Source organism: Apium graveolens, chromosome 8 (genome assembly GCF_009905375.1).
Source record: "Apium graveolens cultivar Ventura chromosome 8, ASM990537v1, whole genome shotgun sequence".
NCBI classification, from domain to species: Eukaryota; Viridiplantae; Streptophyta; class Magnoliopsida; order Apiales; family Apiaceae; genus Apium; species Apium graveolens.
The window spans coordinates 209,904,564-209,918,275 of record NC_133654.1 but is presented as its reverse complement, the minus strand read 5'-3'; the positions used below and the strand labels follow the sequence as shown (position 1 = coordinate 209,918,275).

Below are 13,712 nucleotides of genomic sequence, written 5' to 3'. Positions count from 1 at the left end.
CTATCACATGAGGTTGTGACTAGTAAAAGGGGAAGACCAAAGCTTCCAGTAAAGCGATTCACAGCACCAAGGCAGAAGAACCATTGACTGAAGCACTTTAAACTTTTTAATTATTAAGTTATTTACAACCGAGAACTATTGTATTAGTATATGGGGGACATGATTCTTTCTATGCTATTTTGCTTATTATAACTGCATAATGTTGCAGGAATCTTGATTATCTAATGCATTTCACAATCTTTTGTCATTTTATTCATGTTTTTATTTATGTTTACTTTTTCTTTTGAAGTTAAATTTCATAGAATTAAGAATACATACATAATCAGTTACAATTGCATAACATAAACTAGTCAATTTTTATTACACTTCAATTGTCATTTAGGTCTTCAACAACCAAGTAATTAGAACAAGTACAAATGAAAAAAAAAATATCCAAACTGTTATTTTCATTACATTTGTTGCTTTCTTCACTTCCTTCTCCATCACATCCAATTTTCTCACACAAAGATCATCGATTTGCATATCTTCCATCTTCTCCAACTTTTTTTTTAGTACCTAAATTTCATCCTTTTTCATTGTCAATTCGGACAATAATCCATTGATTACTTCTCTACCTCGATTTGTGTACTCCGGATCAATCCACATGAAAAAACTGCAACTTCTCGACTCCTTAAACCTGCTACAACCATAAAATCTCCTACCCGGAATTTTTTGTTCCAGATTTCCATGCCGGCCAAACACCAGCTTCGATTCCACACCAATAATTGACAATACCCATTCTGCTCGAACTTGTCAATCTTATATCTTCACACCAACTGCTACTATTAACGGAGGTTGAGGACCTCATTATATTTTAAGAACAACAAAAGAAGAAGTAAATAGAATCAATGTGAAGAATAAGTTATGGGTCGGGTTTATAAATAAAATCTTTAATTTAGGTGGGTTTCAATTGGGTGGGTACTGCTAGGTAGCCAATGCCATGTAAGCAAACCGTTAGAGTTTTAAATAATGGCCAATTTGAAACTTTTTAAATACTTCATTAGTTGACTGAAAGCTTTTTTAACTTGGTGACCAACTTGCAAGTTACATGTGACTACAGTGATGAAATAGCCATTTTACCCCACTAATACATGCACAAAATATATATTTATGCGCTATATCCCCTAATAATTTTCATTTATTTCACACATTTTCATCCATTTATTACAAATTCCTTCATAAATTTGTATTTATTAAAAAAAATTATTTACATAAAACCAAATTCTTAGGATCATATGTTTGTTAATACTTAAAAAATTATCTCAGTCCAAAGTATGGCTCGCCACCACTTGGGATCGTGTTCCTACTTCGAAAAATTTCACTCAATCCTAAGCATAATTCGCAGTCATTTTGGATTACACACTTTTTCATACTAAAGAAATTTCTAAATCCCAAGCATGGCTCGCCACCACATGGGACCACATAGTTTTTCCTACTTAAAAAATTTTCTCTCAATTCCAAGTATGGCTTGCCACCACTTGGGATCATAAGCATGTCCCTACTTAAAAAATTATTATCTCAGAGTGTGTCTGGCATTTGTATCTTACAGCATCATACACTACTCTCAATCAATAATTACTTAAATTATTCCATATCACTAAAAACCAATAGATATCCGAATTAAAACATAAAATTTGGAGATAAAACTTTCTTGGGTTCATATTTCATTTTTATCCATGTCATATACGTGGATATACATATTTTCCATTACATAAAATTGCATAAAATAAAAATCCCGGACAACCGGAAACAACGCAACTCCTTCATGGGTAGCGTGCACAGCGTCCGAGCAGCATCCTAATCTCGTTATTCTCAACTTAGAGGTTCTGGATCATTTCACTGAGGACGTTGATCCAATCATGTTTCTCCTTGATCATTTCCCTTTCCCACAACACTCTGATCATGTCTCTGGAATCCCTTAGATAACCTTCTTGTCGATTTATCACCATTGGAGGCCATACCTACAACAACGGAACAAGAAAAAATATTTATTTATACAAGATCTTAAAAGAAATGAAAAAATATTAATTTGAAATTGTGCCGCCCCAAAATCCGGGGTCAGGGATCTAGGAGGCCACGCCATCTTGAATCATGTATAATACTTATCTCGTAAAATAATATATAAATACTCACACCTTATGACCCCACACTTATCCACACACACACTTACAGGTTATTGTCTTGGAAATGAACCATGTATTACTAGAGTGTATCAATCCATAAAGTGATAATTATTACGATCCCAAAAGTATTTAAGTCTTTCCGCGGAAGTAACCTTTAAGTAAGGTTAGACCGGCGGCTAAATATACATTTTTTATTTATTATCTTACATAAGTCATATTTGTAAATAAGCTGGACTAAAAATAACTGAAAACCAATCCAGCTTATTCGATCTACCTAAGGTACAACACCAAACATCCTACGGAACAGCTGGCCGTTTCCTACCCATTTCCTGGCCGTGAGTTTCATGATAGGAATTTTGATTCACTGTTGTATTATGTCAATTTAAGAAAATAAGTGTGAGCTATAATGCCCAGCATAATGATGTACAGTATGAAAGGACTATATGAGAAATTCATGTATGATTCCATATACGATAAATATGTATATTAAAAAAAGTTTTTCTCGGTGATACACACCTTCTTTCGAAAAACAATTCTTTTGTTGATTTATTTTCCTGCAATTACCTTAATGGTAAACCCAACACCTAGGCTTAGGTTACAGTATTGCATCTCAATTCAAATTGGAAGAATAGGACATTCACTAGAGCCCCCGCTTACGATGATCAGTCATAAGACGAAAATTAGTAACCTTTTCTACTAATAGGAGGATGACTTCCATACTCCTTGTTATCACCTTGGCCGCATACGGGCTATGTGTCCCATTTTGGGTACACACACACTTCGCAGGTCCTTGGGTACACATAGTACTGTCTCCCACGGTACTGGCAGTCTCCCCAATATATAAAGTACTGGATCTCTACCCCTCCCTTGTCCATTAAGAAATCATATCATATCTCAACAACTCGAACTACATCGAAGTTCTCCAAGCACAGCTTATCTCATATGTATATATTTCTTCCGAGAATTTTCGGAGGAAGTACTAAGATAATGTGAGTTAACTGCTGTCAACAAATAAATAAATAAGGGGGAGTTTCTTTTGGAACTAAACTTAAATATTTAAAATATATATCGAGATAATATTCTTCGACGATCTGAAAGTATTAATATGATTTTCTGAAACTCAAAAAATATTTTAAATTAGATTTTATGATTTTTAAATCATATTAAACTATTTAATAAATATTTAATAATTAAATAATAATTATTAAATAATTAAACCTCAAATAATAATATTTTAAAAGAATATTTGAAATTATATTTCTCAATTAATTTATGTTTAAATAATTAAAATAATCTTTAATAATACAATTAATCGATATTGAAATAATAATCGTTGGAGAATACTTCTTCAATACTAAATGAATAATTGAAATAATATTCATTGTTCGAGTAATTAAATATAGTTGAGGGAATACGATCTTTGAAAATCGTTTTAAATAAATTCGAGGTATTTAATACTTCGCAAGTGGACATCGAGTCCCTTGGAATAAAATAAGTACAGATTTTTAATCGTCCCAAACATCATCGGGATGATTCCCGACTTTTTGTTTTAAAAAGTCCGACCAACTCTCAGTCTTATGATTCATACATCATGTTTATGGTAGCACTAAAATATTCTATGATATATACATCTTAACACAATCGTTATTGATGCGTAAAACTCAAAATGCTATAGTAATGGCAAGAATGACATTTATACAAAAGACAATCTTTTCACAACACAACAGTATATGGAGTTGGGTTTGTAAACTTGTCTGGGTACTTTGAAGTGGAGGATGCTCTAGGGTCCGCTCGGAAATCTATAATCATAAACATTTATCATTTCGTTAGATACCGTTCGTATTTATGGCGACTCGTACATACGTGATACTTATAAATCGTTCACGCAACTCACTTTATTCTCATTATTCCAATAAGTACAAGTATTTGTCATGTTCGCTTTCTTTTCGAAATCCCTTATGTTTGTTTATGCCTTTTACATTCCAACCCTCGATTCCGCTTACGATTCTTAATGGTTTCTAATCGCGAGGTCTCGGCTCTGACATTTTTATAACATTGACAAATCCATATTTTCACTTGAAATTTTTATAGAAGTTAATAAACTCTATTTATTACTCTCTGTAAAAAATTTATGATTTTTGAATATTCTTAAGTCGATCATTTTTAGTTTCAAAGTTCATAATTTATAGCAGTTTTTATCGCGTAAATCATTGTTACTAAAACGGTTATAACTTTTGATCTGTAAATCAAATTTAAGCGATTCAAGTGCCTAAACGATCCTCATAACATTGTATATCATAATATTTTAAAAAAATTACAATTAAACATTCGGGAACCTCTGCATAAAACTTAAGTTGTGTTTCGTTCATTTAAACGAGGTTACGATTATGATTTGAGTTTCGTTTACGTCCTAAATTATTATTCAACCATCAACAACCACCATATCATCATCTCAACACTAAATCATCTCAATAACATCATGTTCTTGAAGTAACAAATATCAAACTTAATACTAACTAACTAAACATCAAGAAAATAGCAAAACAACTACTAAAACTAGGTTTATTGGTAAGATCTCAAAGTTTTTTGAAACTTAAACCTTAAACAAAGTTTGATCAAGGATTTATAAATTTCTTGAAAGTTTTTGATGTGTTATTATTGATGGTGGAGTCTTGGAGATGTTTGGTTGAGTTTAAGGAACCTAGATCAAGCCATAAAAATCAAGAAACCAAGAAGAGTTACTATTCATTACTATTCATCATCACTTTCTTGAATTTATTTCAACCGTCAAACCTTAATAGAATGCTCTCAAAAATTTATCTTACCTTAGTTTAGAATGTATGAAGCTTGGGATTTAATTGTGGAATTTTTCCATGGCTAGAAGTTGGTGTTTTTAATTTGATTTCTCCCTTTTTTCTTGTTTTGCCGAATGGAGCTAAGGAAGAGAGAAGATAGAGCTTTTTTGTGTTTTCTTGAATGCTTCTTGTGAAAGATTTGATATATGATCTTGTATGTATCACCTAGTACTAGGAAATCTATCTCAATCTTGATAGCCATCCTAGTTTCCAAGCTATAATACTAGCTTAGGTACTTGGTTACTATTCAACCACTATTTACTAGCTAGGTTATCATTTCTATTATATAGGTTACTATTTGGTTATTAACCATGACTAGTTTCTTACTCTAGTTAGCTTGTATGGTTAGCTTCGCTTGATATATTTATTTATTCGTTTACACATTCGCTCGGTCGCTTATTCGTTTTCGTAATAAACCTTCGTAAACGGTTCACAAAATAAATCCTTTCTTATACGTCTTTTACATTTTGAAGTCTCGTACTTGGGTTTAAATTTGTAGGATTTTAAATTTGTAATTTTATTGTGATTCTCGTAAATCTTGACGGTTCGTAGATACGATCGTTTTTTTAAAGTTTGTTTTCTTTAAAAACTAATAGCGTTTACATACACTTATTTGGCACGTATAATCATGTTATCGACTCGGAATCTAAATTTCTCATGCACAACATAGTGTGGGCTAAAAAAATTTCCCCGATTGTCAGGTTTACTATTCATCAAGCGTTTACAAGGTCTCAAAAATTCGAGTTATTACAGAAATGATTTATTTTGCATCCAAATATCTCCTTTTATAGGCACAACAACGTGTATTCATAAGTTACACAACAAATGGATGCTAGTCTATAGTCGATTTGTGACCATTGACTTTTGGTTTCCCAGACAGTTATTTGCCAAGGTACATTTGATTGCCGCACAGTTAACCGCACCATTTTGACTTTCCTTTCTTATTTTTATTTTTAATTTTTAAAATAAATCTATTACAAACATCATCCCTGCTTTAGAATTACATCATTACACACGTTAATGTTTGTATCTTCTTGACACTCGCACCAAAAGCATCCACAAAATCCGTCTAGTCAATTACTACTATCCGTTTTAATCATTTTGCTTAAACTCTTTTTCACCTTCAAGGATGGCTCTCCATCACATGGGGGCATTCATTTAAAGCATTTTTACATAAGGAAATCATAGTCTTTAATCATTCATAAGCATAAATATTTTTATAAAAAAACAACAAAAACATTTGAGCTTCCTATTCCCAATTCTCCGGAGACTACGACCCAGTTCCCCAATTACGACGCTAGCGGAGACGCTTCAGCTCGGCCTGAGTACAACGCAACCGGGCCCGGGTATCTTCCTGCTCTATCTCAAGTTCAGAGATCTTCTCCCACAGCAGCCGGATCTCTCAATCGGCCCCCTTCAGCTTCTTCCCTATAGAATCACTGTTGCTTCCCATAGCTTTACCATTGCCCTTATTGCTTCTTGATCGAGATCCACTTCTGTAAAAAGGAATAATTATATAAGAATGCAACGGAAAAAACATACATAAAATGATAGGATGAATGGCAAATAAGTCTAATACATTTTCAAAATTTGACAATAAATTCATCCAATGAAATCTTCTTCTGAGAAGCTCAAATAAAGTGAATAATTCAAGCACACATGCATCTCTTTTATAAGCAAGCAAAGAAAGCTAAACCATCACTTAAATACTATCAACAATTGCGCCTCTTGACCGCTTATTTCCGAGGGAAACCAATCAACGCATACAGTATACTGCTACTTCACCTTCGCACAAATATATTGTGTATATATATACACACCTATATATTTCTCTCATACATTTTAAAATAATAAATATTGCTCAAAATTTTCTAACTCCTCAATGTTGCCCGCCAACACTTGGGGGTGACATATTTGCTCAAAATTTTTCTAACTCAGTGTTGGCCAGTGTTGTAACACTTAGGAGGCACATATTTGCTCAAAATTTTACTAACTCCTCATCAGTGTTGCCCGCCAACACTTGGGGGAACATATTTGGTTAAAATTTTTCTAACTCTTCAGTATTGCCCTCCAACACTTGGGGGCACATATTTTCTCAAAATTTCTCTACCACAGAGAGGGTGGGACATGGTTGTTGTCTCTGCTCCACGCACCCGATAAAGCACATGGAAGGAGTAGAGGAAATGATATAGGCCTCTAAACCCGGCTTCTCTAAGGTGACACGAGTCTTCAAGGAAATTGTCCCGCCACTAGAGAAAACGGGACCCGGACCCGACTCTACCAACACCGTTCTTAGACCCAGATAATAGGGAAATATGTGTTTTAAATTTATTTCCTTGTGGATATTCTTATTTACATAAATAATGTAATCATAAATTATTTGAAAGTGTATTATAAGTCAAAAATAAGATAACAACCAAAGGCTATCAAGCACTCTACTCCAGACATCTCCCCCAAGGACACTCAAATGTAGATAAAGTACAACTGATCAACTGTAGCGCCGAAGCAAGAGAAGAATGTACCATTGAGGTAAAGGTTATACCATAAACTATAGCTACAGGGTCCCCCACGTGACTCGGCAATGACCAAGATGGCTCCCCTACAAATACTCTTCCCCTTCACACTTGTAACACACTCATTTAATATACACTCACTTTAAATATTATCTTGCTTTCCTATTACTATCATTTTTTTAAATTCTATTATTCCGATACTTACTCTCATATCGGAGATGTTTGACGGCTATCACCCCCGGTCGGGCATTATGTGCAGGAATCCCAGACCTAGGTGAAGGCACCTCGGGAGAGCTGTACGAAGCAGCTATCAGCAAAAGGAGTTATCAATATAGAAAACGATGCCACAATTTCCTAACTCATTTTTGACGTTGGAGGTGTGAAAACTACAAAAGAATAGTATCTAACGCCTATGCAAGCTGAACCGAGGTTGTTTTTGTTTATGTAGGATTATGTTGAAGTTTGTTTGACAAAATTCCTTACCTAACATACATACATCGAGTAGGGGGCTCTTCCCTTGCCTATATAAAAAGCTTGTGAATAAAATAATCAGTTTAAACATTTATGACAATACGTTACCGATGCGGCGTTGTGCTAGTCTGTGCCTGAGAAAAAGACATATAAGGTGTATCTCTTGGATCGGCGCGTAAATTTGATATACATGGCCTAGACAAGCCTGTATAGTTATTACATTGTATTAAAGGGTGAGACATTCATATGCACACATGGAAAATGTGTATGTGGGCATTTTGGGCAGTGTATCCCACTTTTGGGTATTTTAGTTGTGCTCTAGTAATGGGTATATAGAGCCTTCATTTTAAAATCATGAATAAATGATAATTATATTTAATAATAACTTTTAACTTAATTTAGTATAAATTCACTGATTTATAAGTAGATTTATCCAAACACTTATCAAATTTAGAGCATGTCCAATGATGGTGCCAAAGTGAGTGTTATTGTTATAATATAACGCTCAAGATAAAAAATCAACTCCAATAGGATGCTAAACTTCTATAAAAAATAGAAAAATGATATATTTGGTGCTAAATATAGAACCAATAATAGATGGTGCTATAATTGACACATAAGCATGCAAGTGATAAAAAATATTAATAATGTATAGTGACAAAAATAATTGTGTACTTTAACATTATGTACATGTCTTGGACAAGCGTGTATAGTTAATACTTTGTATTAAAGGGCGAGACATTCATATACACACACGGCAAATGCAAATGTGGGTATTTTCAGCAGTGTATCTCACTTTTAGGTATTTTGGTTGTACTTTAGTAATTGGTATATAGGGCCTTCACCCATTTAAAATCATGAATTACGATACTTGTTTTTAATAATAACTTTTAACTTAATTTAGTGTAAATTCACTGATTTATAAGTAAATTTATCCAAACACTTATAAAATTTAGAGCAGGTCCAATGATGGTGCTAAAGTGAGTGTTATTATTATAATATAACACTCAAGCTAAAAAATTAACTCCAATGAGATGCTAAACTTAGATACAAAATAGAAAAAATGATATACTTGGTGCTAAATATATGACTAAGTATAGATGGTGTATAATTGACACATAAGCAAGCAAGTGATAAAATAAATTAATATTGTATAGTGACAAAGATAGTTGTGTACTTTAACATTATATAATTGACATATATTTTTATTTGAATATGTTTGGTGCAATCTTACATCTGACCATCGAAGTATGAGTTATATTATAATATCGAAAATCATTTTTTGATTTCAATTTATAGCAATAGATATATGTACAAGAACACCACATTGGACTTGCTCTAATTAATATTCATCTACTTAGTCCTTATAACATATATTTATTTTAAGTTATAAAGTAGTTTTTAAGGTAAGTCAAACTGACACATAATCTCTAATTTTTCGAACTTATGTAATAGGGGAAGTAAACGAGGTTAGAACTAAATTGGATGTAACCATTCTTGTTCTTTTATATGTACGATAAATAGGGTAACTGTTTAAATGAAATTTTATATTCAAATAAGAACGAGGACTCAGTCTCATTCTCAATCTCTCAATCTATATAATAAATTTAATCTAAACTACAAAATTTTGATATAATTTCTAGTTTTCTTTTATTCCATCCATTCACATTTTCCGCCTTTAACATACATCCAAACATACACATCTTTCACTACAACTACGTATTCTCTAATCAACCTATATATAGTTGTTGTTTCCATCAGTGTCTCATCTTTTTCTTGGTAAAAGTATATGTACTACAAGGTTAAACTGTTACTTTTTTCTTTTCGATTAAAATAAATGATGTTGGGGTGGAGTTTATGTATATGATAATTTTGAAAAGTAAAATTTCCGATTTGGAAGCAAAAAAAATTAGTTAGTTAAAAAAGTAATACTTACTATCTTTAAACTATTTTTTAACTTTAAATTTAAAATCTATTATCAATTAAATTCATTTTTCCAAATAAAATTAATATACATCAGTTTCAAAAAATATAAAAGATGAAAAAGATGCCTAAAATCAGTTATTTAACTCTGTAATTTGGTGAATTGCATAGTTTAAAATGGTGACACACATATATTATTACTATTTAAATCTCCGAAAATGGTAATTTATAAAAATGTTGATGTGCATAAATTATTACTCCATTTATCCTAATAGATTATCAACATTATTGTTGCGCCACAAGTTCCACCACCATTTAGGATCTTAATGCGCTATAATGGTGATGTTAAGAGAAATGTTGATGGAATTTTATATTTAGTTATTGTCGCATTAAACATCGTGGTTGCTTTAAGATGGTCAGGGTGTTCGATTTGCTCAATTATGATGACAGATGTGATCCAGAAAAATTGGAATCCAGTTTTTGAATTTATATAAATCTATTATATATATAGTAACGAGAGAGAACCCTCTTAAAAAGGAACGTGAGAACCATAGATTTACGATGAGATACAAATATTTTTTAACTTATTTTAATATTTTATTATTTTAAAATATTTTTTAACATTATAATAGTCATTACATAATTTTTAAAATCAAGATTTGAATTAAAAATTATAAGATTCAAAAACATATTCTTAAACTTTATTAGATTCAAAAGTCAATTCTATAAAGTTCCCTCATGAGCGCTAGTGTGTGTATATGTGTGTGTTTGTTAGGTAAAACTAAAATGTATTTATGAGAATTTATGGAAGAGCAGGTATATAAAAATTCTGGATGACTTATACAATTATAATTTCTATCCAAAACATATTTAATACATGATCATTTATTAATGTGTCATATCTCATCCCAAATATATTTATACAAAAACTAAATAATGTTTTATTTGAATTATAAAATAGTGAACACATTAATATGGTTCATTTAAAATAATTTAACAAAACCTTTCATGAATTTTTATAAAATTAAAATTTGAAATAAAATATGGATCCCTTTACATCATTGGGTTCGCTCCGCTCCGGTACAAAATTTACTAATTAATTTGGAAGAAAAAGAATGAAAATATGAAGTAAGAGAAAAAAATGAACTATCATTAAATATTTTATCGTGACAATCCAAATGCTTTAAAAGTCAAGATATTATGTCACATAACTGAAAATTTCTTAACCACTACTTAAAAAGTATAAAAAGTACGCATACATTATTACCAACTCAACCACTACTTTCTTCCTATCTCCAGCAAATAATATTATCCCTATTATTATAAAATGAGCTTTGTTATGTTTAATTTGAAATTAAAAAATGATTAAATAAAGAATTAAATTTATATTTAAGTATTCTCTATGTTACAACCCCTGAAATGGTTTAAAAGTCAAGATAGTATGGTTTAAAAGTCAAGATATTATGAGTCCTTTATGACCAGAACCATAACAATAATGTAAGTCCACATAAATACAGATATAGCTTTAAATAGCGAACATCTGTGTCATTAATTCTCGCTTCTTCAACCACTACTTACCACTTAACTTAACTACAATACTTTATATATATATATATATATATGAATAATACTTGTTGTATAAATTAGCTTACTTCTCAAAGTGAAGATCTAGATTTGAGTTTCATACTTGTGAGACAAAATCATCATGCCAACTACTAGCAATCACAGCAACGAACGTACTTACTTTGGGTGTGCCTCATGGACTTACCAAGAAACAACAGTGATGGACATAGAACTAAAAAAGTGAGTTACTTTTGTTGCCATACTTGAATTTATTATATTATTTTTAAAAACCATAAACTCTTCATTATTTTTACAAATAAATAATGTTCATAATTTTACTGTTTTAATTTTATGAAAATGTGTTTGGTACAACATGTAATGTTAATCTTTTCTTTTCTCTTCAATGTTTCCTGATAAGTATGAAAGTGCTATCATCTTTTCTACTTCAAAAAATTTATTTATTCGTGACATGTGCACTTCTTTACCAGTTTTGAAGATTTGTGCAAAGATAACAGCATTATTGCCTAAAAAGTCCAGCCGTGATGTGGCAACACGAATTAAATGGTTAATTGTAAGTCGTATATCATGCAACCATAGCTCTTTAGACATGAGAAAGATTTTCAGCAAATTTTAATACAAGTTTATCAATTTAATTCCAGATAGTTTTATCGCGCATTGCGTGAGAAAATGAAGTTCTAGTTAATTTTCCACAAAATTCTATTTATTCATGACAATATAATGGATAGAAATATTTAGTACAAATGGATTAGGTATTTTTAAATACTTTTGTTAAAAAAATATAAATGAGAGTTACGATTTATTGAAGTCTCGATCTAGAGTATGTATAATATTTTATTTGGTTTATTTTATTTAAAAATTTTCGCGCATTGCACGAGTTTCTTAAGATATTTTTTTGTAACATTTTGAAATTTTAATTTCATTATTAATATCATCTCTCGTATTATTAGTGCAAGCTCCAAAACTCTATTTCTATGAGTGATAATTTTTTTAACGAAAAGTTAACTACAACTTTAAATAAGCTATTAATTAAAACAGTAGGCAAAGTTGATGGTAGATAATTAGAAACCTCTGCCAGTTAGCTAGATAAAACATTTTAAATAGCAGTTTCAATTTCTATCATACTTTTCTCTATGCAGAAACAAGGAAAAATGGATAACATCTGAGATGATACTCTACCTAATGGAGATTTTTCCCTCGCGATAATTGAGTAAGTGTTTTTAAAATATATTGATTATCATGGGTAATTTTGACAATAATATAAGGATAATAATGTTTTTAATTGAATGTTTTGACCAAGTAAGATGATAGAAAATTAAAAATGGTACAACACTAAGTTAGTGACCAGTTAAATTTTATGTGACTGACTGATTGTATCTAATGAAGTATTACATGAATATTTACTTAGTGTTTCAAAGGATTTCTATATAGCTATAAGACATGATCATTGTAATATAATTTTTTTATAAAATTATTATTTATCTCTATTCTTGTTTTTTATATCAGGAACTGGTTCAATGCTTGAGGTGTTAAGCATATTACAGGTCCAACTCGGGATATGGATCAAGTGCCAAAAATTTGGAACTTTCATATAAATAAGGATGACCATAAAATAATTATGTTTCTATTGAATTTGTGTAACGATAATAACCAGTAACATTTTAATGTACTCATGGAGTTGGATTTGCATATTTGTTCTAAAGTGTAATATTTTGGCTTATTGAAAAAATATGAAGTTCAACATTATTTTTAAAAGTTTCTGAGATCAACACTACAATTGTCACACCCCAAACCGATAACACACACTAAATAAATGTGAACCATAAATTATATTATAACTTATAAGTCCAAAAGATGGTAATAATACGTTTACAAACCCAACCAAAAATATTAAAAATCCCGAGATCTTTACAAGTTCAGAGTTTGGAACAGCCCTTCTAACTAATACCACAATTACATACTGGCGGATATTGCCTATATATATTCAACCTGCGCCCTCAAATGGTCTTCACCCTGCCTACCGGTTGTCTTACGGGCGGTTTGCTTGGTACAAACCATGATTGCTAGCTGTAGAATACGGTTAAATACAAGAAAATGAGCTAAAACGCTCAGCAAGTACTAACAGTTCTACTATACAAGGCATTATCTCAAAATCACGGGTTCATGAATCAAGGGGTTATAGATGCTTGTAAAAATGACAATAAGAA

The 13,712-nt window shown here is 31.2% G+C and overlaps 1 long non-coding RNA gene across 1 annotated transcript; it reads left to right on the top strand.

Moving 5' to 3' along the window:
• The first annotated feature begins 11,491 nt into the window (after positions 1-11,491).
• LOC141678610 (uncharacterized) lies at positions 11,492-13,236 on the top strand. Its single transcript, XR_012557813.1, has 3 exons — positions 11,492-11,727; positions 12,645-12,715; positions 13,012-13,236. It is a non-coding gene; the product is annotated as an uncharacterized LOC141678610 (long non-coding RNA).
• The last annotated feature ends 476 nt before the right edge of the window (positions 13,237-13,712 follow it).